The 14,180-nt window shown below is 43.4% G+C and overlaps 1 protein-coding gene across 3 annotated transcripts in view; it reads right to left on the bottom strand.

Annotated features, from left to right (window-relative positions):
* The window catches only part of unc5cb (unc-5 netrin receptor Cb), a 124,651-nt gene that overhangs the window by 70,047 nt on the left and 40,424 nt on the right, over window positions 1-14,180 (bottom strand). The gene's annotated exons all lie outside the window — the stretch shown is intronic.

Here is a 14,180-nt window from a genome sequence, read left to right as displayed (position 1 = left end):
CAGCGTCTCGTATGGAATGTGTGCACGCTCACAAGACAAATTCTCACCAACGGCTTAGGATGCTCATCGCTGAAAAATTAAATGAGGAGGGGAAATTGGAAAAATTTAATAATGGATATTGTGTGTATTGTGTGGAACTGTTTGCAATCACGAAGCGGTTCATCACCGTCACTCTCCGAGGGAGGATGAGATGGAGGTCGAGCCTGAGCGATATCAGTCGGCTGATCATATTGGCCGATATTGACCTATCAGAGTTATATCAGTTATATCAGCACCAATGTGTATGTTGCCTGATGTGCGATGATAGGGAACTTTTCTTTTTTTTTTAGATTACATAATGCAGAAAAAAATGCTTGGGGTAATTTATAATAATTGTGAACGTACTCTGCTCCTTCTATTGATATAAGCCTTCATTCTAAGTAACAAAAACACAATTCTTAGTTTCAGATAATTATATACTGATGAAAACATTAGGTTCAATTTCTTCCAATAGTTCCCTCAAAGTGCCCCTAAATCTTACAAACTGATCCTTTAATGTTTGAGTGCACTTTTGGTCAATAAAGTTTAATGTTAAACTGTGAAATATCATGCTAGCCTCCATACTGTATCTGTAGCACCCCTGGTGTCATCAGCAATGAATTCCAACTTATACTTGCAGACTTCAGTCCAAATTCACAGGCAAGGAGGGTCTAACAAAATAAACTACTGAGTTGCATTATGGGAAATGGAGGTTCCAGTGTTTCTGGACCAAAGTCAGAAAATCATCCTGACCCTTTTTCTGTCTTTTCCATGTCCCCCGATTTTGTGGTCGTACAATACTAAACTAAATCACTGAAGCATTTCTTTTAACCTAAGCATTCATGTGATTTTAAACACATACTGTATACGGCATTATCAAACCACGAAGACACGATGCCAGATAGAGAGTCTTGCATCTTGACAATGCGTGCCAAAGAACATCTCCCAGAAAGACAAGCGATTACATGTCTCTTCCATTGTTTCGTCATTTCAGTGCACTCTTAAGGAGAACCTCCTTGTGTGTTGATAGTGTTTATCTTCCCGGGGGGACTCACCTTTATTCTGCTTCACCATCAAACCTGCTCTCAAGTCTACCCTCAAAAGGAATTGTTCATTCGAAGCGGTGTAGTTTTGCTACATTTACATGAAGATTCCTCCAAGGATAAACCAAAGCAGCAAAACAACAGAAATATAAGGTTTGAGGTTGAGTACTGGAGTGGAGGGACCATCTGTCATCACTGATTTAGCTCTCTTCCATAGCATGGAAATGAAGTAGTTCTATTAAAACCCCACGTAAACAGCTTTATTTAAAAAACAGTCTTGTTTAGAATAAAGTCAATAAGTAGGTTTCTGCAGTCCATGTAAATGTACAGTAGATATTGATTCAAAGGGTAAATCAGAAATGCTGTTATCTCCTACTCATGTCAAATGCTAAAACATGCACATGCAAAAGTCGGCTCCATACAAATGAATGTGCAAAAACATCAACTTTACAGTTCTTCCTCATACTTTTCTATCCGCCCTCTCTTCAACTTATCTCACTTCTATCCTTCGCATCCTCCTGCATTCTCAACTCATGTTGGCTTTCCTCTGCAGTCTCCACTGCCTGTGACCTTTTCTCCAGTGGAACAGGATACTGCCCATCTCCATCTTCCTCATGCATTAATGATCTGTGGTAAGCTGAGGGCATCTGTCTGACTCCCAGCCTGTCCGCTGCTCACCCACTTCCAAGGACGGAGCTGCAGCCGGAGCCGAGCTCAGCCACATTCCCTGTCACCCACAGGGAAATGCAGATAAATAGCCAGAGATAGCGATAGCTCCACAGTCTAAAAAGTGGAGGCTGCCCCTTCTCATCTCCGCCGCATTCATCTCGTTGACACTCCCCGGTGGCAGATATCTAAAATACTAGAGCAAAGAGATGACAGCAGGCAACAGACGTAAAGAAACTCAGCCAATTATCCTGGTTTCATACTGAACCTCACTGCAGATACATGCAGCTGAAATGAGATTCCTCTGTGGGGTAGCAATGCAGATTGTTCTCTTTCATACCTTCTATTTGTAAGCATTTAAAATATACTACGGTAATTAGAGCTAAAATGCATCCATCCACCTTTTTTTCAAGCACTGATGTCCTGTTCCCAGCATATCTATGCAGCTCTTCCTGAAAGATCCCCAAAGTGCTCTTTTGGCAAAAGCTCAGTCTTGTCAAGTTCGGGGAGGCAAAAAAAAAATGAGTTAAAGTGATCTTGTAAATCCTGCTGCAGCTCATTCAGCTGGCTGTACATTTGGAAATGGTACCAGTGATTAGTTCTCAAGTTCTTCTTAATGCAATTTCATTGGTTACACAAGCTCACTGTGTTTCCAGCATTTTACAAGCCAGATCTGTTCTCAGGACCTCCGTAAGCCTGACAAGACAGAGCTCATTTGCAACATCTTGGCTGCTGCAGTCACCGCCCAAAGCTCACGACCATTTGTTTCTCTTCAGCACTACAGTCTGATATGGTAGCCACACTGTTGCTGCCAGTGCACCAATCTCACAATTTTTCTCCCTCTCACGAATCAATACGATTTCAAGATTCCTACTTCAGGCACTAACACAGGGGTTAAAGTGCAGTTAAAAGCGCTGCTTTCAACAGATGATATTCTTGTTATCCCTCTACAGTGTGAAGTTGAGCTCTCACTTATTGTATCTTTCCTCTGTGCCGCTTTTAAATCGTCTGCATTAAAGGCACTTGCTCTACAGTATCATAATGAAAATTGGAGTGCTTCTACTCTCCCAAATAATCATCTACAAGGCCCTCAGGTGGACATTTTGAAACTCTTCTTTTCAACTTCTCGGTTTTAATCCAAGGCCTCTTATAAGTGAAGTCATAGACGGAGCAAACTTTACAGCAACAGCTTCTTGGAGGAGACCCACTATTGTATATACAAGGCTGCAGCAAAAGATAGTAAGATAAAACTGATGTTTTCTGAATCAGTCACTCGTGAGGATATTCACTGATTATCCTGATTCTTGATTATTCACCACAATCTACTTATTTTGGTTTCACAGACATTTGAAACACTCAAAAGTCGAAGTAGTACTCAAATAGTACTACTTAACGTATACTTGATGCAATAAATAAATGAAGGTACTACAAACCAAGCAACTCATTCCAGTTACTTCTAAGCTTGTTGCAAATGTTTTTTTTTTTAGAGCTGTGCGTTATGACAGCTTTCTGTAACTAAAACATTTATTATTTCATCTAATGCCCTATTGTTCATTTCTTGTCACAAATCACACTCTTCACAGTAATATTTTTTGTCATTTGGACGATGCGTCACGTTCCTCAGCAGCAGTCGGCAGAAAATTTGCATGAAGGCAACACTAACAAACATGGAGGACAGTGAGCTTCACACAGAACAGATTCATCCGGAACAGGAGAAGGACTCCAGCCAAGAAAACCGAAGCAGCTCGTATGCATGGACGTGGTTTGGTCCTACAAATTCTGACACTGTACCGCACTTTGCAACTTATGCTGCAGACCGTTTCTAGAACGTTTTATGCACGAATCATGTCAAAAAGTATGGAGAGAGTCTACGCACGAGAGCCACAAAAATACACTGAAGTGCTCAAAACAAAGCCCAGACTCAAGAAGCCTTTTCCCAAAGCAGTCCATCTGATAAAGAATCACCAAAGATGGAAGGAGATGATGGCTGCAGTCAAGTCACATCTGCAAAGACATGGCCCCTTCGTGAGCTGGTGCTAACACTTAGCCCAAGGTACACAATGCCAAGCCGAAATCACTACACTCAAGTTGAGTTACCAAGTTTATAAACTATTTATTCATTGTACTCACAGAAAATGTGCAATTTGTGATATGTTCGGTAGTGTTGTCTGCATGAACAGCACGATCAGAAAGCAGAAAGATGTTTGCAAATACAAACTAGAGTTCAGAACAGAAGGAATACCAGACCTGAGGCTTAAAGTTCAGTGATATTTCCCTTCATGACACCAGTGGTGAGCCGCTTGGCCTAACAGAGGGATATTGTAATCAGCTTCTTTGGTGTATGTATCTCACCCTGTCACCTGCTGGACTCATTCCCCAAAACCCTAAGATGCATTCTGACAGCTGCAGAAATCCTCATCTGGGGAGGAGGGATGAAAAGATTTCTCATGTGCACCTCCCCGCCGTTCCATACCCAAATATTTGACTTTGCCTGTGATCCATAGCCCTTGAAGGCTTCTGTTGGGCTTTTCCACGCGACTGATCTCTGTTCTCAAAGCAGGTGTTTAAAACACAACTGACAAAGAAGCCTCACTAGTAAACCAGAGCAAGAAAAAGACAGAGGGAGCAATGAGAAGAAAAGGAAAAAAAGAATTAAAAATGCTTGTAATTTAGCAAACATGACCAGCATGCTGTATGTTGGGCACTTTATAGCTTTAATTCAAATTAGGCCGAGGCTCAAAGGTTAAATTAGACATGACAACCACATCAGATAGCGGCGCGTCTAGCTGCCATGCTGATGCAACTCCCCGGGGTTCCTGTCTATGGTGAGCCCTTGATGTCACTGTTACACACTCCTACACACACTCCTACACAAAATGGCCTTCGGTCATGAAATAATACACATGCAAACACACATGCATACCGCACATGCATGCCGCCCAGGAGCATGCATTCAATGGCTCACACTAATGCAGACGCAAAAATACACTAAGAGACTTCACAGGGAAATCAGGCTGACAGATCAAAGAGTACACACACAGGGATGAACCTTTCAGAACGTTTGAAAATCGACCAAAGGATGTTTTTCTAAAAACCAATTATCCCTGCGGTAGTGTTAAGGAATGACCACTGCTGTTTCCAGTTCATATCAGGATTCCACAGATCATAGTGGGGATTTTTTCCCGGCTCGTAGGAGCTGCGCACAGTGCACTTGACACTGAAAGCAGCTTTACCAAAGAAAGACAAAAATACATTTCTATTGTTTTCAGCTGTCAGAAGCTGTAAGTAATTACATGACAACCCGTTGTGCAAGGTGTGAGCTGCAATTTACAGGCCTGCGCTCAGTCATTTTTAGTTTGATGACCATGTGTTTTTGCATTTATCTAATCGGTTTTGAAATGGGTCCATGAATCAAGGGTGTGTCGTTTCTCTCATCCCATTAGAGAGCATGTAATCCTTGAACCGAATTTAAAACATGAAAGGTTTTCGCTCGACAGCTGCGAAGAAGAGCCGCCGCAGTGACATGTACTGTCGGATCATATTAGTCAGTAATCACAAAAATGCACAGTCTGACTACAAAGTGAAATTACTGCAGACAGACGTATATAATTCTGGATGATATGACCTAAAATCCGCTTCAAGATCACATTTACATCAAATATTATAGATATAACAATAATTCCAAAAAATAAGCCACTCAGAGAGCTCTATAGGTCAGTATGTTGGTAGACGAGTATGGTCATCACTTTGGTCACCAATCGCATTGTGGAGTTTGGCATTAAGGCCATTGCCATCTTGGTTGGCCAATATTTGGGCATGAGGGTGGAGCTGGGGAGGGTATCCTGTCTGAGAACCCAAGGTCACGCCATGGTGGTGCCATATGAATCCCATGAGAGCCACGCCCTAAAGCATACCCTGCTTTATCATCTATTTTACTCTCAATTGGACCGTAATTTACAAAATGAACGTCATGCTGTATGGAAGAAGACTTGAAACTGGTGATTGAGACGATGAACTCAGTAGGAAAATGTTTGCTGAGGTAATAAATCAAGATAAGAGCAGGGTCATTTTCTCATAAGCTTACATACAATCAGACAAAAAATTTTTTGCAACCAGTAGAGTTGCTCCCTGCTGACTATTAGAATTAGAGGAATGTAGGTTTAAGGTAAATCAACATTGGCTTCATGGTCCCCAGAGGATGAATCCCAATGACTTTAGACGTCCCCTGACTTGATGTGATTAATACGGAATTAGTCACCAACTACTAAATGGCAGTAGTCGTGAATGCCCTACAGTTTGACCATTCAAAGATACTGGGCTGTTGTCTGACTGTTTGTGTTTACAGTTGATAGACATACTGTATATAAAAAAATAGCTATTTTCAGTATATATAGGTCAGTATGAGATCAATAATGCAACAATTCAATACATATATGTGCAATATAGTCAATATACAGTGTGTATATACTGCACCCACATATCAATTGTTACACACAGACATCTCAAAATTCAATATACCCTCATCTCCACATGACACATGTGGGCTAACACTCAGCACAGTGAGTGACAGTCAGGCCCAGGAGATACACACCAGGGGGCAAACACAGTGCCTAAATAGAGAGGATGAAAACATGGCTGGTAAGAGAGACGAAGGTGACAGAGAGAAAGAGAGTGGTCGCTACAGCAGGGGAGATGGCGTGATATGGGGGAGATGGGGCAGGTGGTGGTGGTGGGGGGGGGGGGGGGGACTTCTCCACAGGCTAGTAGTTCAGCTCACATCACCTTGCCAAACTGTCACTGCCCCCTACGCTACCAACCCCCCTCCAAACCAACCCCCAGCCCCCCCCCTTTCCAGCCCTGCCTCCCTCCGTTCTCGACAGAATGATTAATGGTGTATCTGGTCATGCGAGCACCACTGTCCCTGACTACAATAAACATTATCATAACTTTTTGGCTATAATAACTGCGACTATGAAGAGCCCAGTGTCCTCCATGAAACACAGAGAACAAATGTTCTTACCGGAGGCATTGTATTTTGTCTATTTGTCTGCCATTGTTTTAATAAAGAATGTGCGCCCGGATTAATGACACGCTTCTGGAGGGGAAGACTGATGAAATCAGCGCCACGTCACATCATATCTGCTACACACAGGAATAATTTAAAACTATTAAAATCCAAAAATGAGCTTCCATGTACTGACAGGGGGACTGCAGCTCGGCGCTGAGCCTCTCCCAGCGCCTGGGTCGTATTTTCCTAATGTCTTTTTAATATAGTCATGTCACATTCCTGCTGTTCTTCTAAACATCCTTGCCTATCATGTGCTGTGCAGTGTGTCAACAGTGCCATATTAAAGGCAATATACCATGAGAGTGGTCTACAAGTTTCATATCAGCCCTGCATCCCCACAGGATCCATTACTGTTTATGGGACTGTACATTAGCCTCTGTCTGCTGCCATTATCTCCTACCCACTGCTGGGGACACACGCAGGATATTGCACTCCATGCACAAAGAGAGCTTCTCACACTATGCAGACAAAAATGAACAGCCATGTTCACAGATATGGAAAGATGGCGAGGGATGCATGACGCACATACATTGAAATCTCTGTCACATACGGCAGAGGGTTCTTTCATGATTCGGAGCACAGAGGTGGTGTGGAGTGTGTTGAGCTCCAATGTGTTGTGCATTTAAAATGCAGTCTTTTCCAGACGGCCCTCCGAGAACGCCTCATTTTAAGTCTGATTTGTACTTCTCTATTGAGGTGTCATTAGCGCTGTAGATGGAAAAAGTGGCTGTGTAGCTTTCATCCCTTTATTGCCAAAATTTCAACTAAAACTAAATTGAAGTGTTAATTTTCTTGAGAAAAGCTCAAAGTAATAACATTTACATTCCTCACTTTCTGAGACAGAGTGGTAACAATAACTGAGAAGAGGAAGTTCGCCCTCGAAATTACTTTTTTTTTTTTTGAGGAGCAAAAGTGAATTTAGCTAGAAACCATGAAAGGGAAGAATTATGACCTCTTCCATATTTTGAGGGAATATAATGAAGACCGGGCAGACCAATTAAAACTTCTTGTAGCATGCAAAGGCAAATTTAATGTCAGCAGGCATCACAGGCGCCTATTGTGGAGGTAGGCATTTACAGAAAAGTGTAAATCACCTTCATAAGAGGTTAACAAGAGGATAATGAAGCAAGAACGGAGGGTTGGTGTAACAAAGCGTAAGTGAAAGAGAGGGAAGGTGGAGGGAGAGAGAGGAAGACACATAGGCAAACAAATCCACATAAACCCTGGCTGTTTTTTCTTTTACTGTTACATTTGTAAGGGGAGGAACTTAAAAAGCAAACAAGCACTCACTGAAGCACACAGGAACTGAGGAATAAAATGGTGAGTTTGCTCTTTTCAGGAACAGACAGAAGCATTAAAAATCCACAGGGGAATTACCCGAGCAGAGAACATGCATCTCATATTATGTTAATAATGCGACTCCGCCCAAACACCCGATGCAATAACGCTTCTGGGGAGACGTATGTGACAAATAGTGTTGATTGTGTTAACTGGGATGATATGAGGCCTGATATTTTCTATTTGAGACCACACAGTCGACTATGTATCTACGCTGCAGTGGTGACAGAGGAGTTTGTGTCCTCCTCCGGTCAAGCTGTGTCACTCACTAACATAACCTCGAGACCCTTTGCAGTTCAGGTGCCATCCAGGACTCGCTGCCAGACTGTGGTTTGCCAAAGGCAACGACACTGAGAGGGAAATAATCAGTATGATCGACTGGACAGGAGTCTAAAGTCAGAGTAGAGTAGCAACTACCAACAACAGGACAAAACACAAGTTTATTCACTCATTTACTCTACAATGGAGATGTGAAAGCAAATTGAAATGGTGCCAGGCTGCCAGTCCGACTGGTGCCAGGCTGCCAGCCCGATTGGTGCCAGGCTGCCAGCCCAAGTGGATCGCCAGTCAGCCTTCACTTACCCAGGAGATGACTTATTCTATAGCCATTAGAATGTGCAATCAACAGCAAAACTTTAAAGGGAAAAAAAACAGTTTAAGTGGCGTACCTCAGTAAACTTACTCTGTTACGTGCCACCCCTGACGCCAGTACATTTTTATTTCTAAATAGAAAAGTAAGCACCACGATTTGAACATCTACACTGCACTGAAAAGACCCAGTAGGTGTTCACAGACCATCCTGGTGTAGCCTGAGGCATCTATCACACTGAGTTCTGAGGTCATGGCCTTCAGAGAAGTCTTCAGGCATCACCACAGAGGGTCAGGTAAGAGGTCAGCATACATGCCTCCTCCCTTCATCCTTCAACAACAGCTCCATCCTCATTTCAATCGCATCTCACAACGCACCTCTCTCGCTTCCTCTCCTGTCAGTTCTTCGCAGGCTGGTCAGGCTATAGGCCAGATGTTCTCTAACACGCCCACGTCAGTTATTCTTAATGCTTCCTCCTGCGAACACGATCTATTCCCCATCTCCTCCTATTGAAAACTTGGCAGATCTCAAGCTGCGAGAGAGGCACGCTCGAGATGCAGCGCGTACGGCAAATCAAAAACATCAACAACAACTTTATTTTCCTCCCCAGCTCACGCAGATGATGTACTCGGCAACTTATAATTGCGCTACTGATTAGGCTCGTCCCACTGCATATCTCCGCCACTTCACAAAGCTCATCAGGCACATCTGTTCCCAACAGCACCAAACAAGAGGCACATTAACAAACAAACAGATAACAATTAGTCACGTTTGAAGTCCTCTGTTCTATTAGAGAGAAAGCTGGGACTGGTGGCTCCAAGGAAGCACAGACGCCATGTTACAGTAGGGGGCTCGGTGGAAAGAAACTTTCAGCATTTTGCATCATGGTGACAATGCATTTTACATCATAGGCCTGTAAAAAAGTCAAGTAAAATTAGACTGCTGACGTCCTGTAGAGTCATTCTCAGCGCTGCTGTTGTAATCTCGGGTTTAAATTTACATCAATCCAACTTCTTCGCCTTCTTTTTACGCCGTCTGCTGGAGACAAAGGCGCAAGAATGTGGATCGCTGCCGAGCTGTCAGTCACGCTGCATTAAGAGACGACTCAGGACACGGCTGAGAGTCAGAGGTTAAAGCCATTACGAGCTGGGTGGCTCCGCTCTCTGACCTCCGACCCTCGCTTCACAACACTCTGTCTGTCTTTTCTCCGCAACACTTCCAAGTTAAAACTGACCCGGTTTGGCAGCAGGTGTTATAAAGTGTACAGCTCTTACGCTTAAAACGCAGCACAAAGCAGAATCTCCACAATTTCTCCACAATCTTTTTACTTTAACAATCCCTTTAATCTTTTCTTTCAATAATTCACTTGTTTTGCTAGTGTTTTGCTCGTATTCCCCCTGCTGCCTTCCTCTAGCTCTCCTAAAATCCATTGTCTTACCTCCTCTCTCCCTTTTCCATCTTCCAAATATTTCACAGTTGCTGTCCTTTTATTTTTGATGAGAGAGGGGAACAGGAGGTCTACCCCAGTGCACTCCCAGCCTTATGTTTTAATATTTAATGGAGATGTGCAGTTATACCGACAAAAAACACACACACACACGCACACATGCACGCACACACGAGCACTGTGTGTTGCTGGTGAGAGCAGGTGTCGTTGGCGAATGCTAATTGAACTAGTCCATGGGTCAGTGAGCCTTCCTGTTTTCCCTGTGCAGAAGTGTACAGATACATTCTGGCAGAGCAGATACCGTCATTGCTGCAGGGCACTTCTGACTCCAACTGTACGACAACTGAGCTACTCTTAGGCTTTACTGTAAACTGGAGAGAAACCCCTGAGCCCTGCGACGAGGGGAATTTGGGAGGGGATGAGTGGCAACTTGTTATTTTCTCTCGGCTAACCGGTGGGCTCCAGATAAGGACGTGCTGGTGAGCAGACATCTATATATCACCAGAGCTTCCATTATGTCTCATTCACGCTCAATTCTCCATCCATTCCTCCTCCAAACACGCGCATCCGCATTTTCCCCCTGAACAGACCCATCACAAGAACACTATCCCTGACACGGACATCATGGTATATAAATGAGAAAGTGTAAGTGATGCAGAGTGACACATGCCAGGCAGGGACAGCTTCTCGTAGGCCGACATCTCATTAAGTTAGCAGCCAGCCAGTGCTCATTAGTCTGGCTCTCCAGTTATGTAAGTACAACCACCAAAGCGATGGCTTTTGCTGCACGCATGTATAATTTATGCTGGTGAACTCTGTGAATTTCTCCATAAGAGTCGAACTATACAGAAGAGGAATGATGTAGAAAGATTACATATTCAAGATTATGCTTACCTATACGCAGTGGAGTCACCAGATGCGGGAAAATGTGAGGGGGAGAGAAGAAGGGAGACAGAGAGGGAGAAACATAAATTAGCACAAGTGGAAGTGTTCAAATTACATAGAAGCAGACTGCGACATTCAAACATTGCGGTACATATTATCTCTTTTTTCGACAAACACATTAGGCGCTTTGAATACACTGGTTGCGTTTGTTTACACGGTACTAGAATTACATCTTGGTGGAAAAACTGACACTCAAAGGAGACCTATCATGTTTTTTCCTTGTTTTCCTTTCCTTCAGTGCGTTATATAGATCTCTTTTGAGCTTTTCAGCATGTAAACCTATTCTAGTAGCAACCCACAATGAATTTATGAACCTGAAAATGAGCTTAATATGTCTTCTTTAATATAATAACAACCAGTCGGAACATGAACATGGCCGAACATTTGATGAAAGACAAAAAAAAAAAAAAAAAAGTGCCCCTAAAAGTCATACCCCTGCCCCCTGTGCAGCCACACATGGCTCTGTTTCAGAGATGGAGGAATTCAGGAGGAACACATGTTTCCGGGTGCACCGTCAAGTATGTCGAACACAGTGGAGTTTACAGAGTAGGGGGAACCGGCTTTAATTAGGGTTAAGCAGACCTGGTTCTATTTGTTTTCATTTGCGTGATTTATCCCCTTTCATTTGGCAGCTGGCTAACATGTCCCAGACCATCAGACCAACTCCGCCTGAGGTAAAAGGATATGGCTGGCCTTTGCTTAAAAGCGGGAGAAAAAAGGAAGAGAAGCGGTCTCGTGGAGTTTATTGGGCCGCTGTTGAGGCCACCTGTCGTGTGGATATACTCACAGGGTACGTGAATACCAACGGAGGTGGTCAGCTGCAATATTGCATGTGACCCAGCATATTCTCCTTTGGGTAAACACATTTCCTTGCATTGAAGGCCTCAGGGGGAAAGAAGAGATGAGAAGGATGAGGGTGGGATGGCGCCTAAAGACCAAAGATGGGTTATTAGATATTTGGACAAGCACTCTGGACTGCATAAAGCTCTATGTGTCTCGGGGGGGGGGGATCTGCTGATGGTTTTGAGGCTTTAGTCTGTCTTTGTATTACAAACAGTCGAGGAACACCGAGCGAGCATCTGTGAGCATCTGTGAGCTGTTCTATGGCGAAGAAGAAATCAATCAAAAGCTAACATCTGCCTCTGCAAATACATTCTTTACTGCAGTAGAATCTACAAACCATAAACTCCAATATGGAAGAGGAAATGATCCGAAAAGTATGATCTAGATGCCTGTCATTGTTCACTCGCAACGACCGCTCTTACACACTTCTCTCCCTCTGTTCTCATTTTTCCCCATTCAACTCTCACTCATATTGCAGCGAGCGGGACTCATAAGATTACAGCTAATGTGTGTACATCTTACTGTTGTGATCAGATTACCCATCGCCACTGAGGCTGATCCATTTGATGTAGAGACACGAGGGCTGAATTCAGCTGTGACGTATCACTGCCAGCTCATCGTGGAAAGCGTCTTCCCAAAAAATAAACAAAACATGCCTCGGGCTTATACAAATTAGACGCAGATATAAAGGCACACCAGGGGAGTCACATACTTTTATTCATTTTAACTTTTGTGTCAATCGTGCAAACTGGCAAACCACAAAATGTTCAGTATGTCCCATCTCCAGCTGCAGCGTTAAAGCAGAACAAAGGGCTTGGGAAAAAAAAAAACACATCACTGTTCAGTTTTTGACAAATGGTTATAGTTAGGCTTTTTTTCTTTTTGTCTAATGACCAAGCCTGCCTTCAGTCAAAGCCTCCCTGTGAGCAGCTGATCAAGCCCAGGTAGTAGATTTACAGTCTGGTCAGCCTGCAGGCAGCTGAGGGGTCTGGGAACATCAATAAAGGGTTAACCAGCACCGTTAAGATTTAAAGGGGCAGTAAGTGGCTCCATTAGCCCGGGTGACTACAGCAGCCGTAGGGGTAGAGGTAAAAGGCAGGGTGGATGAAGGAGTGAGAGAGACAGGAGATGAAGTGCCCCTGAGACATCAGTCCACAAGGAGAAAAGAGAGCTGGAGGGGTAAAGTTAAAGACTGCTGCTCAGGCATCAAATCAAAGCCACTGCTTTACCTTCCAGCATCAAGACAGAGGCAGCAACACTCGCCCGGCAAAGAGCAGGAAACACCACAGGAAATGAGAGAGAGAGACCGAGAAGGGGTTTCATACCACTGGGCCTTACGCAGCTTCTCAGCCCGCACATCTGAGTCTGATCAAGAATCAGTGCAGTTGGCATTCGACTGCTGGCAAATGTGCCGTCTGAGTTTATGAGGCGGTCCAATCATTAATCACAGATACTTCCTGCTCTGCTCCCTCAAAAAAACTTTGACTGGATGTTGACATTTGTTATTTGGTGGAGAGCTACTGAGGGATTCTCCAATCCAGCCAAAGAATGATGTTTATAAAGTTCCCACTTGTTTAACGTTCTGTCAGGGAGCCTAAATTATTTGCCTGTGTGAGAGGGTGATTGTGATTGGCCAGGGTGGTTTAAACCTGTGCCCATGTTTTCAGCCATGTTCACCTTTTCTTAGTGCAAGCTTATAAGAGATAACTACTCAAGTTAGCATGCTAACCAAATAGCTCCGGCCCATTCCGGTCCAAAGCTCCTGTGCTAGCGATGTGAACACCAACATTCACCTGGTCCCCAAGCTCCCAGTCCAAACCACTAGCTGCACGGCTAACTGAGCTAACTTGCTAAAGGCAGCTACAGTTAGCAGTGAGTCTGCTGCCCCGTGTTTGTTTTGAGTATGAATTTGATATTACATATATTACATCTTTAACTCTAACAAAACACACAAATTTGCAGAGAGATTATCGAATACATGAATTCATACAGCACAAACTGGACCTGACTCATCCTTCATTATCCCCCTTTGAGTAAAATGTTGCTTACATTTACAGGGAAGTGTCAGTTTCAACAGTTTACCAAACTACTACTACTAAAGGGGCATTGTGTAGTTTTGGAGATGAAATTCAAACTCTGAATCTTAATAATTGCAATATTAATGAGGTAATAATACAAACTCAGACATATTTTTCCCATAACTCAATAAACAAGCTGTTCTCA

The sequence above is a fragment of the Pagrus pagrus genome (assembly GCF_965226575.1).
Source record: "Pagrus pagrus genome assembly, chromosome: 19".
NCBI classification, from domain to species: Eukaryota; Metazoa; Chordata; class Actinopteri; order Spariformes; family Sparidae; genus Pagrus; species Pagrus pagrus.
Note: the sequence above shows the minus strand (reverse complement) of the source record. Positions and strands in the feature narration are given on the sequence as shown.